The sequence below is a fragment of the Scyliorhinus canicula genome, chromosome 5 (genome assembly GCF_902713615.1).
Source record: "Scyliorhinus canicula chromosome 5, sScyCan1.1, whole genome shotgun sequence".
NCBI classification, from domain to species: domain Eukaryota; kingdom Metazoa; phylum Chordata; class Chondrichthyes; order Carcharhiniformes; family Scyliorhinidae; genus Scyliorhinus; species Scyliorhinus canicula.
Window position 1 is genome coordinate 24,372,925 of NC_052150.1, and position 20,017 is coordinate 24,392,941.

Sequence of the window (20,017 nt, forward strand, 5' to 3'; positions counted from 1 at the left end):
GGGCAACAGCGTGATACAGTTACATACATGGTGAATGGTTAATGCAATACATTCACCACATTTACCCCCTGTTAAAATAATGAAGCCCGGCGGGGGTGAAGGGTTCGCACGTTCAGCCTGTCCGGCGCCCGGATCGTGCACTGTGATCGCCGAAGCTCTGGTATCACAGCTGGCCCCGGTGTCGAACTCATCCGTGCAGGCATGGGTAGTGAAGGTGCCGGTGCGGGCACATACGCGGACTCCGGGAGCGTGTCTTCATGAGCTTCGTTCCTGTGGGTCGGTGAAGGGGGAATGGGGGGCGGGAGGGGGTGCGGGTGCCATGTAGGGGTGGGGGCGCTGGTCCGCGTAGATTGGGCGGGGTAAGTTGGGATGGTGGTGGTAGTGGAACCTGTAGGTGCGAGGTCCCGGAGGGAAACCATATCCTGTCTGCCGTCGGGGTGTTCTATCTATGCGTACTGGGGGTTGGTGTGCAGGAGCTGGACCCTCTCAACCAGAGGGTCGGACTTATGGCTCCTGACGTGTTTGCGGAGTAGGACTGGAACCGGTGTCTTCAGCCAGGACGGAAGTGAGGCCCCAGAGGTGGATTTCCTTGGGAAAACAAACAGGTGGTCATGAGGGGTCTCGTTTGTGGCCGTGCAAAGGAGGGACCTAATAGAGTGGACCTCCTGCCAGTGGAGGCAGAGTCCCGCATAGTTGGGAACCCACTGGGCGTAATAGGAAAAGAACCCGAGGCACCTTTTCAGGGCCTTGGGACAGTGGGGAAGGGGAGTTGCAGGAGGGGGCGCATACGGTCGGGGTTGGGTCCTCAAACCGCGTTTTCCACAACGTAGCCGAGAATGGCTAGTCTGGTTGTGCGGAAAACGCATTTCTCCTTGTAAGTGAGGTTAAGGGTTTGGGTGATTTGGCGAAATCTCTGGAGTTTGGCATCGTGATCCTGCTGATCATGGCCGCAGATGGTGACGTTGTCCAAGTACGGAAATGTGGCCCGCAGCCCGTTCCGGTCCACCATTCGGTCAATTGTTCTTTGGAACACCGAGATCCCGTTTGTGACGCCAAAGGGGACCCAGAGGAAGTGGAACAGGTGGCTGTCTGCTTCAAAGGCCGTCTAGTGGCGGTCCTCCGGGCGGATTGGGAGCTGGTGGTATGCAGACATCAGATCCACCGTTGAGAACACCCGGTAGTGTGCGATCTGGTTAACCATGTCTGTGATCTCGGGAAGGGGGTACGCATTGAGTTGCGTGTACCGGTTTATGGTCTGGCTGTAATCTACAACCATCCGGTTCTTTCGTTCCGGTCCTGACGACCACCACCTGAGCTCTCCAGGGGCTATTGCTGGCCCGATGATTCCCTCCCGCAAGAGTTGCTGGACCTTGGACCTGATAAAAGTCCTGTCCTGTATGCTATTCCGCCTGCTTCTGGTGGCGACTGGCTTACAGTCGGCAGTGAGATTTGCGAAGAGCGGGGGAGGATCGACTTTTAGTGTCGTAAGGCGACATGAGGTGAGTGGGGGTAGGGGCCTGCCGAATTTCAGATTTAGGCTCTTGAGGTTACACTGGAAATCCAGTCCCAACAGGAGAGGAACGCAGAGGTTGGGGACTACATGTAGCTTAAAATTGGCTTACTCGGCGCCCTGTATTGCTAGGGTTGCGGTAGTGCACCCCTGGATCTGCACCGAGTGCGACCCAGAAGCTAGGGAGATGGTTTGATGCACCGGGAAGATTGGGAGCGAGCAGCGTCTTACCATGTCTGTATGAATAAATGGCGTCCAAGATGGCGGTTCCCACGAGTCGCACGTGGCGGGCCGCGTGGGCGAGGATGGCCAAGATGACGGCCCCCGTGAGTCGCACACGTTTTGCGGGCTTGGAGATGGCTGCCCCCATGGACAGCACGAGGCCGATGACGCGTCTGGGGGCGGAGACGGTAGGCAAGCTGCTACACTGCGGGATCTGCGGGCCTGTGAGTCTGAGGGTCGGGCCTGCGATTTTGAGGGTTTGGACCTGGCCAGGCAAACCTCAGCAAAATGTCCTTTTTTTCCGCAGTCGCTACAGTTCGCGTTCCGGGCCGGGCAGCGCTTCCTGGGCTGCTGATGCTGGCCGCAGAAATAGCAGGGTAGCCCCCATGTTGGGTGGGCAGCCGCACGGCACAGGCCTGGGGTACTCTTTGGTCGGGGGTCCACGAGGGGGTCGCGTGATCAGACGGGAATGCTTTGAGGCTTTGGAAAGCTACTTCTAGGGAGGAGGCTAGCTTTATCGTCTCTTACAGGTCTAGGGCACCCTTCTCGAGTATGCACTGTCTCACGTAGTTGGACCTGACTGACTCCAGCCACGTCGGTGTCCCGGACTGTGAGGTCCATATGTTGAGAGGACGTAACAGCCTGGTAGTTGCAACTTTGCGCAAGGACTTTGAGGTCGCGTAGGTACTCCTCCAGCGATTCCCCGGGGCGTTGCCGGTGAGTAGTGAGGAGATGCCGCGCATGCACCTCGTTCACCAGCCTTATATACTGACGCTTCAGCATCGCGAGGGCTTCTGCATAGGTGGAGGCTTCCTCGAGTTGTACAGAAATTCGATGGCTCACCCGGGTGTGGAGGAGGCTCAGCTTCTGATCATCGGGGATGGAAGGTGAGGAGGAGGCTGCAAGGTAGGATTTGAAACATAGGAGCTACCGCAAAAAAAATCCCTTTCGCCTCCGCGGATTGTGGGTCGAGTTCCAGTCGGTCAGGTTTGAGGGCCGATTCGATTGTGGTGTTGTAGTTGATTAAATTGATGCGACCATCAATTCACGCAAAACAAGGAGTTGAAGTAAACTATGGCTTTAATCTACTAGAACAGTGCCTGCCTGCGACTGATCTGCTGGAGAGAGAGCCGCCTACAGAGCTGCTGCTCTTATACCTCCCCTCAAGGGGTGGAGCCAGGGGAGGAGCGCACAAAGGCACCAACATGATCCATCACAGGTAATACCTTACAATGGTCCATAGGTGGAGCCGTCATGGGCAACAGCGTGATACAGTTACATACATGGTGAATGGTTAATGCAATACGTTCACCACACTGCCAATACCTTAGATTCCATGCCTTTGCACTTCCCCAGCTCTGGAACCTCCCTGTAATGTTGCGAGAACTCTGCATTCATCCAATTCAGGACTTGCACATTCCCTCTTTTCATTGTTGCAAAGTGGCCAATGTTTTAGGCAATCAAGGCCCTAGGTTCTGACATTTCTTCCCAAAACCTCTCTCATCCTCCAGGATGCTCTGTAATTCCTATCCATCTGTTCATCGAACCTTTGATCACCAGTCTTATCCTTTGGTTTGGAGCTAGATTTTATAACGTTCCTATGAAGTGCTTTGGGATGTTTTCCTGCTTTAAAGGCAATGTACAAACACAATTTGTGTTTGTTATAAACTGTAGCTGGACTGTGTGGCATGCTAATACCTGTATAAATGTATGTGAGGTGCAATGAACAAATGTATGGATGTTTAAGCAGTAACTGTGGATAATGATTGTTGGCCTAATTTTAAATATTTTGTGCTTCAGTGTAACCATGATTCCTAAATAATGTGATATTTATATGTTCTAAGAGCATGAAGAAACTTCATCATCAGCTCTGCTTTAAGCATGTAAATATTTTGAATACTTTTAGAAAATTGAATGGCTCCTTTCACTTCTAAACACCATTTCCAAATTATGCACAGGTCTATAATTTGGAAAGTATGCTACAATCACCAGAGTGATTTAGATATTGCAGTCAAGCCTCCATCTCCTTTCTGTTGCATTAACCCGAGCTTGTGTAACCATTTTGAAATTAAATCTAACTACATCTGCCATTCTAATCGATCCTTTCTCAGAACTCCAAAGCAGACAAGCTACCCCCACCCCCAAGCCTTCTGATTCTCTCAGAATTGACAAGCCTTTGAAACTCAAGCATTGTAAAGTGAGCATTACTGCTGCCTCCCTCTCCTCACCCATTGATAACATGAACTATAAATTTTATCCGTGCTCCTAAATCTCTCAATAAAAATACTCCCTTCATCCTCAGGAGAGATTAAGGGCAGGATTCTCCTATTCCGTCGGACGGTGTGCACAGGCCGCTGCGAGTACCATTTTGGCCCCTACAGGGGGCCAGCACGGCGCTGGAGCGGTTCACGCCGCTCCAGCCTCCCATCCCGGTGTGGACTGTGCACTGTGTGATCCGCGCATGCGCAGTGGCGCCGGCGTCAACAAGGACATGCGCAGTGGCTCCGGCGCCAACCCGCACATGCGCGGTGGCCTTCCTCAACGTGCCAGCCCCAACGCGACATGGCTCAGGAGTTCAAGGACCGGCGCGTAAGAAAATAGGCCCGGGGAGCAAAGAGGCTGACCCGTCAATCGGTATGCCCCGATCGTGGGCCAGGCCCCAACAGAGGCACCCCCCGAGGTCGGAGCCCCCCTCTCCCCCCCCACAGGCTGCCCCCGGCCCTGCGTGCAGAGTTCCCGTCAACTGCGAGCAGGTGTGGGCAGCGCCGACGGGCCTCTGCCTTTTTAGAGCGGCCACTCGGCCCAAATGGGCTGGAGAATCGGCGGCCCGGCCGCATAGAGCGGCCCGCAACTGGCGCTGTGCCAAATGCGCCGGCGCCAGTGGCGCCGATTCTCCACTCCACAGAAAATCACGTGCCAATGTTGGGGCGTTGTGGTGCGGTTGCGGGGATTCTCTGGCCCGGCGCGGGGCTGGGAGAATCCCGCCCAGAATGTTTTTGTGCCCAAGGTCCCCTCCAGGTACATTTTTCAGCCCAAACTTTTTAAAACATTCTGCATATTAACCCCAACTGCAGTTAAAATTGAAGTTGTGATCCTTGTGGACAACATTTGCCATTAGGTGGTGATCATTTTTTCATCATGACCTTGGCACACTTGCAAACCCTTTCAGAACTTCTCTCAGCTGGAACCATCTCGATTCTTCTCATCTGCTTCCCTTTCTCACTTCTACACATTTGGTGGCATCATCTCACTGGAATGGGCAAGTCACCACTGGATTGCCCAACTCATGAACTTGCACAAGTCCTTCATCAGCTGTAGCTCAGTCAGTTGCACTCCTCTCTTTGAGTCATAAGGTTCTGAGTTCAAGCTCTGCTTCAGTAGAAGATCCCATGACACCATTTTGAGGCAAAGCAGTAGAATAACCCCGGTGAGCTGGCCAATATTTATCTCTCAATAGACATCACAAAAACAGATAATCTGCTCATGACCACATTTTTGTTCATGGGAGCTTGCTGTGTACCGAATAGCTTCCTTGTACCCTACATGATAACAAATGTTGTTCTATTAAAATGTTGGTGAACCACAAGCCTTCCCTTATATTGATCAAATGACCACACAACCAGTTTGTTAGTTCAAAAGAGGGGCGGGTGCCAATAAAGGGGCGGGTGCCTCAGTAGCTGGGCGGGTCCTTAGCGGTCATTGACCTTGGCAGTTGGGTTTCCTGAGTAAAGGGAATGGCGCCGACCAGTCTGTGGCTGTACCAGTTGCTTGATTGGGGTTTTATTGTCCTGGGAAAATGAGCCATTAAAATTCAAACGAGTGGGGGTTCGATTAGGCCTGGTTACCTGTGTTTCAGATACACATAGGCTCTGTATCTGTCTGAGTCCTGGATTGGCCATAATTCCCATGGTCCTTTGCAGGTGGCCATCTTAGATGGCTACATTATGATTACAGAACAAATAGTACTCCATTTGCTTTCAAGCATTTTGAAACATCCCAATGGTTGTTAAGGGTTCTAGGTAAGTACAATCTTTCTTTCATACATGGTATCAGGGTGGAGTTGGTTGGACAGCTATATTCACAATCGATGGATTGATCTCTGTATTAAAAGCAGAAACTATTGGATTTAGTGCATTAGGGATAATGAGCAAGATACTCAATACAAGCCATGGTCACCACTTAGTTCATGTATTGACTGTTACTGTTTTGGTTTTCACCTGATGTTTAAGTTGTACATTTACCTGATGTGAGTACTTACGTGAAGTACATGGTTAGAAATAATCTCAGTAGTGCATATAGTGATTAAAACTCTGCTGTAATAAGCATTCTAATTGGGACAAACAAGTGCTAATGGTAAATATGGTGTTGGAGAAAATGTAAATATATTGTAACCCTTTCCAAAGTAGGTTGAAGATCAAAAGCATAAGCGTTTTTTTGAAAGGTACAGAGACCTATGTGATTAAATTTGATGCACTGCATGGCTTACTCCACTTCATATACTTTGTAATGATTAAACAAGATCCAATCATGTCTTGTAAGCCCTACACTGAATAAATAATATAGTGAGATATTTCTTTGCAACTGAAACAGCCAGCTGGATTCTCCGAGGCTCCATCCTCGTGGTCCTCGGAGGCGCAACATACACCGGCAGCTGGGTTCTCTATTCCCGCAGCTTGTCAATGGGATTTCCCATTGCTGCCGGGAAATCAATAGGTGGGGCCATGCTACTGGCGGGAAAAGGGAATCCCAAATTCCTGGAAAATTCCAGCCAGCTCCCTTTTCCAACCACACCTCAGCTGCCTCAGTTGATGATAAAATTCCAGGTCCCACTCTGGCCCTTGTTGGGTTCATTGATTTCAACCAGTGAGCACACTGCAGGCTGATTCGGCCACTCCTGGATGGGAAAACAGGTCGCTGAAGTAAGCTGCTGAACCATCGACAGTGTATGTGCTGTTGGTCCACCCGCTCCTGCTCCCATCACGATTTTACGGGTGGTGAGAAGGTGTAGGGTTTATTTCCCGCTCTTGGCCCAAGTAAGGCCATTAGGTAAGCAAATATGAGTCTCATTCCATTGCATCTCTAATATAAGCAATGGAGAGATGGAGTTCGGGGAAGGAGGGCATGTGTCAGTGTCATATGAGAGTACCTTTAAGAAATGGGTGTTTATAAATGGGTGTGTATATAAATATCTGTAGTGAGAGTATGTTGAAGGAATGGATGTTTATTACTGCAGTGATGTTAGAGAGTGGGTGGAGCTGGGCTGTCTGTCAGCTTTTTACTTTTGTTTTCGGCTGTTTGCTGCAGGATGTGTTTTAGTTTCGTTTTCAGTGTTGGAGCTCAAGCCAGACTAAGCAGGGGTACTGCTGTTCTCTCTGCCATCAAAAGACTATCTTTTGATCATTTGGCGAATTCAGAATTATAAATGTTCTCAACAGTGAATGTAAGCCTAATGTGCTTCTGTTGAAAGGTGTTTCTTCTGTCTTCTGGATGTTGTTTGGGAAATTATTAAGGATTACTTAGTGTTGTACTCTTTGGGGGTTGTATTTGAATTGATGGTTGCTAAGATGTTCACTGTATGTTTCAAAAAGGTTAACTTGAGTTCATAGAATAAACATTGTTTTTCTTTAAAAAATATTTTTCCATTTCTGCTGTACCACTCCTGTAGAGTGGACCGTGTGCTCCCCATACCACAATCAATTAAAAGTTGTGGGTCAGGTGAACTCCATAATACACTTTGGGGTTCTCTAAACCCTGGCCCATAACAGTCAGCCTCCTTGGGCTACCTGCAATACTGTCAGTGGCCACTGCTCCTCCTTGGCACTGCTGGTGTGCAAAACGTGCCTCCAACTGACCAGTGGCTCAGTGAGGTGAGACCTCCTCCTGAAGGTGGATGAGAGTCCCATCTCACATTACTGAACAGGTCTTCGCCTGAAAACTTAAAGCGGGGCGGGCCAGCTAAGAGGAGGCGGGTCTGCCTCGGTAAATTTATGGTAGGGTGTGGGAAGCCCACCCTCATTGTCAAATCCCACTCTGGAATTGATCTCAGCAGTCCAGTATAGAGAGCATACAATCATCCTGACCCTGATCACCATCCCACACCACGCGCTGAAAGTAGGTTAGAGCGGACATTGTGAGGTCGTGGCGCTCACCTAATGACTGCCATTCAAGTGAAATTTTAGGAAGGTGGCCACCAGTGTTGGCACTTTAACTCACCAGTAGATTCAGGAGGTCAGAAGTGAAGGTAAGCAGATTAAATTTCCATTAAAAAGAGAAGCTACTTAGGATTCCCCCTTGGAGACTTGGTGCCTCTGCAACTCATGGTATTTCTGTTAGTTCCCTGAATCTCAGCCATATTAGCCCATTTACAACAGTGTACAAAACAAAAGCACTGCTGTTTTCCAACAAAACCATCATATCCTGGATCATTGTTCTGACATTATACAACTGGTGCACACACTCGGACCCTTGACTATTCTGCGGCAATAGTTTCTGCTACGTTCCAGTTCAGTTGTGTAGGTGCCAGATAGACTTCCAGAGTTACCTGTAAGGCAGACCGCGATTAAGAAATCCAGTCACGAGGCGCAAGGGGCTGAATGGCCTCACCCCCTACAATTTTCTATCCGAATCCCATAGAAGCGCCCTACAGTTGCGAAACCTTAACTCTGTTTCTCTCCCCAGAGACGCAGCCGGACCTGCTGAGTTACTCCAGCATTTTCTGTCTTTATTTCCTTTTTTCTGTGTTTTGTTTCCATGTCACAGATTTTGTTCAGGTATAGTGCCATTAGCAAAATCACACTTCAGTGCAACTGTTTGGTCTTCTCTGCCTGTCACCAGAGTGAGAATTCCTCCAAAGATCTCTTGAGGATTACTTGTCTGGACATGAAACATTCTGCAGTGTAGCGAATATAGGTCAATGCAAACAGCCTAATGGGTTGAACAGGAGCCTGGCAGTTTGCAATTCAGTCCTTACAATGGATTATCAGGTACAATTAGATAAAACAATAGAGCACAGTTGTGAAAATTCTCTTTGTAAAGTCCATTATTTTCTGTTTTATAATCTTGACAATTCTGTAATGACAGAAAGCTTTCTTCATCAAAGGAACGGCTCATACATCAATTTAAATCTTAAGTATTGAAAAATATGTAACAAAATTTTGCAACCTCTTATTTTCAAGGACATCTGTTTTTTCGAAACGCCATGAGTAATTTATTCTACCCAGGGTTTTTTGCATATGAGTTAGCATCATAATTTGAGCAATAGGTGATTACATTAATCAAAGTCCAATATTATATATGATATTTTTTTTAAATATGGCATGGCACTAGGTACTTCTTTCTTGTGAACTTTGGCTTCTGAATGGTTGGCTCCTTTTGCAAAGAAACCTAATGCTTTTTTAAAAACCGGTCTCAGTTTCTCCATGGAACATGTGCTCGGAGATAGGACTTATCTCATTAAGAGGCACAGAAAAATGAGCCAAACCCATATGTCCCTATTAGCTTGTATCTGTTATGCTGCACCCGGGCAGAAGAACGCAACAGTTGCAGGCGGTCACCTTTCCAAAAGGAGATGACAAAAGGTTACAATGATCCCTTTCCAGCACCCAAGCTTGGCTATCTGTTGCCCTTCTGACAGCTCGCGGGTAATGACATGTAGAGTCACCCTGATGTGTCAGGTGCATTAGTTAACAGTGTTTGAAGATTTATTTTCCCTCCATTGCAATCTGCCCGCGATGAAATGCAAACAAGAAAAAACTTGCATCCAAGAGTGGTGAGGCCGTGGAATGCCCTACCTGCAACAGTAGTGAACTCGCCAACATTGAGGGCATTTAAAAATTTATTGGATAAGCATATGGATGATAAGGGCATAGTGTAGGTTAGATGGCCTTTAGTTTTTTTTCCATGTCGGTGCAACATCGAGGGCCGAAGGGCCTGTACTGCGCTGTATCGTTCTATGTTCTATGTTCATTGCTGCCAGATCTGCTGAGTATTTCCAACATTTTATGCTTTTATTTCAGATTTGCAGTATCCGCTGTGGTGCTCTTTGTGATTCTGTTATCAGGATGAATGTTATAGTGTTCACAAAGACCAGAGAAGCTAAGTTCATTAGCAAGGCCTGTACTACGCTGTATCGTTCCATGTTCTATGTTTATGGTGAGCTGTGTGTTTGGGGCTGTGTGGAGGGGGGGGGGGGGGGGGGGGGGGGGGACGCATGGAGGGGAGAAATGGTGAGGAGGGCTGATATTCTCTGCCTGACTAGCGCGTGGCTTTGTTGATTTGGCTCAGACACCTTAAGCTGCAGCAAAAGAGAGTGAACGAGGTTAATGTGATAAAGAACTGAGCTCAGAGGCTGGTATCCAATGGCTAAGCCGTCACCTAGCAGCCAGCCGCCGCTCAATTCTCCTCGGATAATCCTGTGGCAGAATCCGGGGCTGAAGTGGGGAAATGAATTACAGATGCCGACAAAAAAAACAATTGGGACGCACTTTCAGGACGACATTCTTGGCATTACGCGCTGAGACCATATTACAGAGCTAAACCCTTTCCTGCTCACACAGGCATGCACAGTGGACAAGTATGTGGATAGAACTGATGGCAGTCACTGTATTAGGTGTTGAGATGGTGACACAGAATGACACAGATAGTTGCTTCAGCGGCATGGCAAAGGCTTGTAGGGGCATTCCTCCTCAGCGAAGCATTTAATATTTAATTTGGATTCTTGAGGTACTTAAAACAACAACCAGCTTCACTCTATAAGTTCACGAGTACATGCTCTGAATCAGGGCTGCAAATTCCAGAGCTCGGAGGGGGGGGCTGTGGGGGTGCAATGCATCTGTAGCTGCTTCCTCGCTGAGAAGAACACTGGCATGGGTGCCCCTGCGCACACCAGAGACCCCTGAACCGGTGCTTTCACGACATCACGCGCCCCGACTTGCTGAGATGGTGCAGGTCCATTCAATGTATTCACTTATTGCTTCAATAAAGAACGGGCTGCCTGAGGGGACCCAGCACTGGGATCTATTAAAGAGCCAGGAGCCCAACTTGTGGGTAAGGTAATTTCAAACAACTACAGCTCATTGCAAAGTCCCTGTGGACATGTTGTGTCGAGTCGCTGGATTTGACAGGGAGTATTCCTCAGCGTGAGAGCAAGGGATTTGAGGGCCTGTCCACACAAAGCATGCAGCAGGTATGGGGCCAGCAGTTGTGAGCCTGTGAGAAGGATGAGGGGGGGGCGACCTTTTTGAAACTTACAAGATACTGCGAGGCCTGGAAAAAGTGGACGTGGAGAAGATGTTTCCACTTGTAGGAAAGACGAGAGCAGAGGACACAATCTCAGCCTAAAGGGACAACCCTTTAAAACTGAGATGAGGAGGAATTTCTTCAGCCAGAGGGTGGTGAATCTGTGGAACTCTTTGCCACAGAAGGCTGTGGAGGCCAAGTCACTGAGTGTCTAAGTCAGAGATTGATAGGTTCTTGGTTAATAAGGGGAAAAGGGGTTATGGGGAGAAGGCAGGAGAGTGGGGATGAGAAAAATATCAGACATGATCGAATGGCGGAGCAGACTCGATGGGCTGAGTGGCCTAATTCTGCTCCTGTATCTTATGGTCTTAACAGGGAAATAAAGCAGAGGGTTTGGAGAAGGCAAACCTTTGTCCAATGCTATCTGCCAAATTTTAGCTGGACTCAACGATGCTCATTGGTAGTGGCTAGGGACTGTCCAGAATTTCCTCTGCAGACCCAAGGAACTGTCTCGTGTTTCGCCTGAGCACACAAAAAATAATAGCTGATCTTTTGGTCTTTCTTTTTATGAGTGATTTTCTATGTAAGAACTGCTGCTCAGGCTGCTCAAGGCCTACTCGAACTAGATGGCACAAAGCTCTGCCATTTTCACCTAAATTTTGCAATCAGCCAACAAAGGATCCCAAGTTCTATATTGAAGGACCGCTGTGCCTGGATCAGGCAAGCACACTAGACAACTAAAATTAAAATAAAACTTGGGCAGCAGGGTAGCACAAGTGGATAGCACTGTGGCTTCACATGCCAGGGTCCCAGGTTCGATTCCCCGCTGGGTCACTCTCTGTGCAGAGTTTGTACGCTCTTCCCGTGTCTGCGTGGGTTTCCTCCGGGTGCTCCGGTTTCCTCCCACAGTCCAAGGACGTGCAGGTTAGGTGGATTGGCCATGATAAATTGCCCTTAGTGCCCATAAAAGGTTAGGTGGGGTTATTGGGTTACGGGGATAGGGTGGAAGTGAGGGTAAAATGGGTCGGTGCTGATTTGATGGGCCGAATGGCCTCCTTTTGCACCGTTTGTTCTATGTTTGTTCGATGAATGTTCTGGGGCCAGAACCATGGTGATGTGTACAATTCCAGGTGCCAACCAGTTGAGGCTGATTGCAGAAGCTTTTTCTAACAGATTGTCAATTAATGACCAGGGTGCATGCTGGCGGGTTGAATTATGGATGCTGGGTGGATACCCAAGGCTGGAGGGCCCTCTAGTACACAGATGGGTGCAGCCATTGTAGATGTAAGTGCCTGCTGAAGACATTTATAAAAGGTAAAAATAAAAAGTGGCCACAGTTACTGGATGGCCAGAGTGGAGGAGGCTATAGGAAGAAAATAGGTAGATTTTTTTAAAAATCCATTTACAGGATATGGGCGTCGCTGATTAGGCCAGAATGTATTGCCCATCCCTTGTTCCCCCTCAGCAGGTGGTGGTGAGCAGTCTTCCTGAAGCGTTGCAGTTTCTGAGGTGTAAGTGCACCCACTGTGCTGTTAGGGAGGGTGAAGAAACACCAATATATTTCCAATCGGGGTGGTGAGTGACTTGGAGAGCGTGGGGTTCCAGGTATCCAGCTTCCCAGGTGTCTGTTGCTCTTGTCCTTCTAGATGGCAGCGTTCATGGGTTTGGAAGTGTTGCTATGTTTATTTGGTTCTAAATATGGTGGTTAGTATGGTCGCCTTCCTTAATCCTAATTATGTTTGCTTTAGAGTCGCCAGGGACCTCTCGGTATCGCCACAAGGTTCAAATCCGAATACTGATCAAAGAGCCAATACACCAGTTAGTTAGTTCAAAGTCAATACTATTTATTGACACACACAGTAATATCTACTCATGCACAAAATATTACAAACTAAACTATCTCTAATGCTAACGCCTATACTTAACTTTGGGTGCCCACTCAGTCAGAGGAACAATGGCTGTTGTTCGGATCTGAGGCTGTTGGGTTCGAAGAGGTACAGGAGAACAGCTAAGGTCGTCCATCTGGTATCGAGCGTTGACCTTGAACTTACTTGTTTCTGGTGCAGCTGATGGACGGGTCTCTCTGCCTGAGAGCCAAATCCAAGAGAACGATTCTCTTTCGGGGGTTTCTTCTTATACCCGGAGGGGCTTCGTGCACTTTTAGGCGGGCCTTAAACTTGGCCCCAATTAATTGGGCCGCTTCTCAATCACTGTTATCGATCTTGACCAATAAAGGGGTGGGTGCCCTGATGGCTGGGTGTTTCTTAGGTGGCCATTGGCCTGGCTTTGTTTGTGCTTTCGGTTTGGGGAACTGGCGCCGGGATGTCTGGAACAGTATCGGTTTCTTGAGTGTCTTTCCTTTGTTCCCGGAGATGGGCCATCAATATGCTCATCGACCTATAGTTTCAATTCCGTCTGGAAGCGGTCTCTCCAATATGCATGCAGACTCTGTGTCTGTTTGTTTTCCTAACATTGTCCACAGTTCCCTACATTCCTTGCGAGCGTCCATTTTGTATTCTGGAAGTGGCCATCCCAGATGGCTACAGAAGGTGCTGCCGAAGTAACCTTGGCGAGTTACTGTTGTGCATCTTGCAGATGGTACACATGGCTACCAATGTTCATCAGTGATTGAAGATTTGAATGTTTGTGGAAGGGGGCTACTTTGTCTTGGATGGTGTTGAGCTTCTTGAGTGTTGTTGGAGCTTCAGTCATCCAGGCGAGTATTCCATCAGACTCCTGACTTGTGCCTTGTAAATGGTGGACAGACTTTGGGAGGTCAGGAAGTGACTTACTCATTGAGGGATTCATAATCTTTGATCTTCCCTGGTAGCCACAGTATAAATATGTCTTGTCCAGTTCTGTTACTGATCATCGGTAACATCTAGGCTGTTGATTGTTGGAGATACAGTCATGGTAATGCCATTGAATGTCAAGGGGAGATGGCTAAATCCTCTCTTGTAGGACATGGTCATTGCGTGGCACTTGTGTGGTGCAAATCTATCTTGCAACTTGTCAGCTCAAGCCTGGATATTGTCCAGGTCTTGCTGTATTTGGTCAGGGACTGCTTCATTATTTCAGGAGTCGCGAATGGTGCTGAGCATTGTGCAGTCATCTGTAAACATCCCCACTTCAGACCTTATGATGGAAGGGATGTCATTGATGAAGCAGCTGAAGATTATTTGGTCGAAGACACTACCCTGATGAACTCCTGCAATGATAAACTGGAACTGAGATGATTGACCCCCAATCACCACAGCCATCTTCCTTTGTGCCAGGTATGACTACAGCCAGCGGAGAGCTTCCACCCTGATTCCCATTGACTCCAGTTTTGCAGGGGCTCTTTGATGCCTAACTCAGTCAAATACTGCCTTAATGTCAAGGACAGTCACTCTCTCCATACCTTTGGCATTCAGCTCTTTAGTCCATGTTTGAACCATGGCTGTAATGAGGTCAGGAGCTGAGTGAACCTGCTTGAACCCAAACTGAGGATCCGGAAGCAGGTTATTGCTGAGTAACATTGCTTGATAGCACTGTTGATGACTCCTTCCATCACTTAGCTGATCATGGAGTATGTTTTAAGGACACATCTAAGAGGAGGAGTTTAATTCAGAAGGCAACACATCTTGGGCGCGATTCTCCGACCCCCACGCCGGATGGGGGAATCGCGGGAGTGCCGGGCGAATCACGCCACGCAGCCCTGGCACCCCCATGCGATTCTCCCACCCCCCCCCCCAAATGGCATGTCGCGTTTTGCGACAGGCCCCTCGGAGAATCGCCGCTCCGGTCAAGCGCCGATTCTCCGGCCCGGATGGGCCGAGCGGCCTGCTGAATCCGACCGGTTCACGTTGGCGCCAACCACACCTGGTCGCTGCCGGCGTGAACATCGCGCGACCGCTGCGTGTGGGGCCTGTTGGGGGCGGAGGGAGGATCGAGCACCAGGGTGCCCACCGATCGTCGGGCCGGCGTCTCTGAAAGACGCACTCTTTTCCCTCCGCCGCCCCGTAAGATCAAACCTCCATGTTTTGCGGGGCAGCATGCACGGGTGACGTCATTTAGGCGCCGCCGGCCACGTCATTCAGGCCGCGCCGCTTTGACGCAAGCGTCGAACCCGGCGCTCGAGATTGACGTGCCGCCGCTCCTAGCCCCCTGGGGGTGGGAGGGGGGGGGAGAAAAGGGGGCGAGGAGCGGCCTCTGACGCCAGAGTGAAACACTCCGGGTTTCACTCTGGCGTTTGTCTCCCTTTGGGAGAATTTCGCCCCTTATTACTAAAGATGATGTAATCTGGTTTAGAAGTTTATAAATCTTCTGGTTTCCTTTTCAGCAAAAGAGGACTGAGAACCCATTCAATGAGCAGATTAGCTAAAGAATTTTGAAGGGCATGATTTACCGGCCTTGTTACTCACGGCTTGGTGATGCAACAAGGCCATGGAGTCTCGCAAGAGGGCTCCTGTGAGATTTGCGATGCTCAAAACGCCTCGAGAGATTCAACAGAAACTTGTGAGATGTCGCAATCTGGATCTCACCCTCGCAGGGCGAGATCCAGATTAGCATATTCAAATGAGCCATTAGGCTCATTGAAAAATATCTGCGATGGATTCCCCCAGCCTCCGGGACCTCACGGCCTCGCCTGGGAGATCTCACCGGGGTACCGTTTGCCACTGGTCCACACAAACGTGGACCGAGCATAACAGCACCTTGGGGGGTCTCCCAGGCTGCTAGAAACCCCCAGCTGGTCAGTCTCTGGGCAGGATTGTACCCTGATACCCCCGCTGGCACCCAGGCACCTTGGCACTGCCAGCTTGGCACCATGTCACCACCACCCAGGCACCTGGGTGATACTGCCCTGAGTGCCACCCTGGCACTACCAGGGTGCCCGGGAAGCACTGCCAGGCTGACAGGCGCACTGCTAGGTGCCCAATTGGCAGTGCCAAGGTGCCCATGCCAGGGCCAGGCCCTGGGGTGCTTTGCCCTTAATAGGTGGGGTGAGGATGGGCTCGAAGACCCTGTAAGATGTAAGTTGGGTGCCGTGGGGAGGTTCCGGAGGCCATGGTGGGGTGCTGAGGGGGTTTAAAAGATTGGGGTGGCCTTTAAAAATGGCGCTCCAGTCCACAAGTACTCTTCTTGCACTGGCGGCCTGAGTTCATCAAGGTGACAGTTTGAAACGAAAAAAAATCAGTGGGTGTGAGTTACGCCATCACTGTGGCAGAGTGTGGCCTGATAGAACAGGCAAGGCCGGCTCCACAGAGATCAGGAATCCCTTTAAAGATGGCGATCTGATCGTCACAGAAACAAAATACCAATCCCCTGTCACTCCCAGGACATGGGGTTCCCCTCTCCCCCAACAAGCATCAGGTCTCCCCTCCTCCCTTTCCCCAGAGGAGCATCAGGATTCTACTCCTGGCCCCCATCACAAGCATCAGCGTTGGCGCCTCCCTCCTGCAACAACAGAAAGAGAACTGTTATAACCTGCCTGCTTTGCGGCGGGTAAAACAACAATTGTCGTCGTCTGGGTTACTAACCTGATCCTGGAAAGCCTTTGCTCATCACGTGCGATGCATCCCCATATGGTATTGGGGCCGTCCTGTCCCACAATATGGAGAACGGGGCCGAGTGGCCGATAACTTTCACCTCCCGCACATTGACTGCAGCGGAAAAGAAGTACGCAGCGGAAAAGAAGTACGCGCAGATCGAGGAGGAGGGCCTGGTGGTGGTCTTTGCAGTGAAACGCTTCCACCAGTATGTGTATGGCCGCCACTTCACTATCATGACTGATCATAAGCTTCTGCTGGGATTTTTCCGAGAGGATAAGCCAATACCGCCATTGCTTCCTCACGGATCCAGCGCTAGTCTTTGTTGCTCGCTGCCTACAAGTATTCTCTGCCAGGGGCAGAGACCCGTGCCAGGGGCAGTGCCCAGGGAATCTTTCTCAGATCTTTACAAGGTCCTGAATAAGTGTCTGTGTGAAGTGGCTGCCTTGAACTCAAGATTAGGATGGTTCTTTAGAGAGTGCTCCTGTTCTAGGATAGTTCCCATTGGGGCTAGACTTGTAATCCACTTCAAAAGGGAGGGTGTGTTCACATTTTTTATCGGAATTCTGGCCCCTCGTTCTGATACCTGGGGTTATCTCCATTCCTTCGGCTAGGATTTGCCTCCATGGAAAGCCCGACTGCTGAATGGAGAATTGAGGAGATATCATTGCCTACCTGCCACTCACGGGTAGGTAACTGTCATCTTCTGTTCCCCTGGCCCCCACTCCCCACTTCCGCTCTCCCCTGACGACTGAAAATGAAGCCGAGGCAGGAACATGCCAGAAAAATGATATGCTGGCTGACAAAAGTGGAAAATCGAAGTCACCCATCTCCAAACCCGCCTTTTGGAACCCTTTCAAAATCAGGCCCGTCACAGAATAGAATAGAAATCTTTCAATGCAGAAGGGGGCTATTCGGCCTATCAGGTCTGCACCAATCCTCTGAAAGAGCACCCTACCCAGGCCCTATCCTCGTAATCCCAGCTAACCTTTGGACATTAAGGGGCAATTCAGCATGGCCAATCCACCTAACCTCCACATAATAATAAGAATCTTTATTGTTTCATGAACACTGCAATGAAGTTACTGTGAAATCTTTGGGCTATGGTGGGTAACTGGAGCACCAGGAAGAAACCCACGCAGACACGGGGAGAATGTGCAGGCTCCGCACAGAAAGTCAATCAGTCACCAGCACACTTCTAATCCAGATCGGGTAGGACAGATTACAGTATGGAATTCAGATGTCGCACATCTGGGTTTACAGGCCCCAGTGGACGCCTGATGAAATTCTGGCAGTTTTCTGCCTGCTAAATGATCGAGTAAGTTAAGGAGCGAATACTGAATGACAAAGGACATAAATGAATGGCTGAGTAAATGAATCCAGCCCGTGTCAGAGCTATGTAGGTACAACACTGCAGAGCAGGCCCTCACTGCTGGTCTTCTGGAAGACTGCAATCATAAGGGCTGTTAACATTTAAACAAGACGCATGCATTTACACCAGGAACATATCGGTCTGCCTCAGTTCAAACAATCTTGAATCAATGCAAAAGATTCAGCTAGGAGAAGAAAAGGAAAACAAAGATAACAGTTCAGACAATGCTGCATCCCTTACTTGAAAAGGTTCAGGCGAAGAATTTACAGTATTCCGGCTTTTGAAGTACAACTCTGGTCTTCCCTTCTGGATTGCCACCTGCATTCAATGTCAGAGCTACCAGCCCTCGTCAGATCTATCTACACATGATCTGACATTGCTCAATACTCCATGCTGCAGAAACAAGACATGCTGAAGTCAGATAACTGTAATGGGGAGAGGTGAGTTACAATCTCTGAGATGCAGAATGAGGAAACATTAAAAAAGAAATTAAATGTAATTTTTCTGACAGATGATGGAAGTCCCAAATGTATTCCATGTTGTTCAGATATTACAGGAGGTAGGAATACACAGGGGCATTGTTATAATGAGGTTAGGTCTCGCTAAATATGTATTAGGTATGATTAGACTCTGCTTTCTTTTTTGCTTGAAGTGCTGATGGATTACTGGATGATACCTGAGCCCATAGACTTCACTATTTAAAGCATAGAAGAGATTAATAGTGTTGGATTTCTTCCTTGTTTTGATGTTATTAATATTCATAAAACTGGTCACAATTTTGTAGATGGAATCAGATGATGCCTCCACTTCACCATCGAACAATAGTATAGCAGTATATTTGTTTCTAAATTGATTGTAAAGTAGGTGACAAGGTTTAACATCATATTTTGTTAAATGGGGAATATATTTGCCATCAGAATCTGCTGATCTGTTAATGACAGCTGTGTGAAACCTCCAGTTCTGTCACTCCCTTTTAAGCACAAGATTAATTTGAACTATGTAGATGACTTATGCAGTAAACAGTAAAACTGATGACCTGTTTGCAAAAGACCGCAGTTTGAAATATGCCTCCTCGTAATCTCTCCCATTTCGCACTTGAGAAGCTATGTTTGGTGTAGGTTTAGCTACTGTGAAATCTTGTCAGCTTTATTGACCCCGATGACTTCTATTTTTCCCAAGACTTAAAGTAATCGTATTCTCCAGACAAACCAGTGCTGTCAGGTCATCTATCAGTGTTCCCCACTTGTCCAACCTGCGCAGATTGGCTGTTGTCAGACTCTACCTCCAGGCCGCTAAACATGTCACCTCTCATAAAGTAATCCCATGAATCTTGCCTGACATAACTCTCTTTCTGTAAATGTCATGACTAATATTGCACCACTGTTACACTCTTCATTGACACGTGCTTTTTATTTTCACCTAAAACAAGGGCACAGCCATTACATGTGCAGACATCAGAGCGCTTTGTTATTGACTGTAGACCTCTGGACTCTTTGCCATCCATTATCCTGACACACTACATCTGGCTTTCCCCAGCAATATCCCTAAAGCTCTTTTGTATCCTCTTGACCAATCTAGATGCTCTAAATTTAGATTGCTGCCAACCCTTCTTTTCATTTTTTTCAAACAAAAGCACTGCAGAAATGGATTGAAGAGTAACTTGTGATTTAAAAACCCTCCTGTTTATTAGGTTAAGGTTGTCAGGTGCAGCATAAAACCATTTGACATAGAAGGTCCTCTGCTTCATTCGCTGGTCTATACTGAGGTAGCTCACCTCAGTCGCAACTCTACAGTTGTCCTTGTGACCCTTGGTCTGGAGAGGAAGAAAAATTATCAGCTCCAAATGGAAGATCAAATTTAGAACGGAGGGCAGGGCATTTTTCACACTGAGAGTTGTGAGGATATGGAGTTTATTTCTGTGCTGAGACGAGTCAGAAAGAGTCGGTAATATTTATTGGCATTTACATCATGCGGGCAATCTAGTGAAATGCCGAAGGGGCTTCACAGGAACTTTACCAAACAACATTTGGCAGCAATCCACATAACAAAATAGGCTAGGATAAGGGTTTCAGGAGCAGATGAAAATGGGAAAGAAGGATGGTGCTGCAAAGAGAAGAAATGTGAGGCCTGTCAGCAACCGAAGGCACA

At 48.4% G+C, this 20,017-nt stretch overlaps 1 long non-coding RNA gene across 1 annotated transcript in view; it reads right to left on the reverse strand.

Annotated features, from left to right (window-relative positions):
• Nucleotides 1-20,017, reverse strand: part of LOC119965854 — an 89,053-nt gene that overhangs the window by 15,580 nt on the left and 53,456 nt on the right. Inside the window, exon 2 of the long non-coding RNA XR_005460619.1 lies at nucleotides 18,110-18,262. This is a non-coding gene — a long non-coding RNA (uncharacterized LOC119965854). The remainder of the gene's footprint in view (nucleotides 1-18,109; nucleotides 18,263-20,017) is intronic.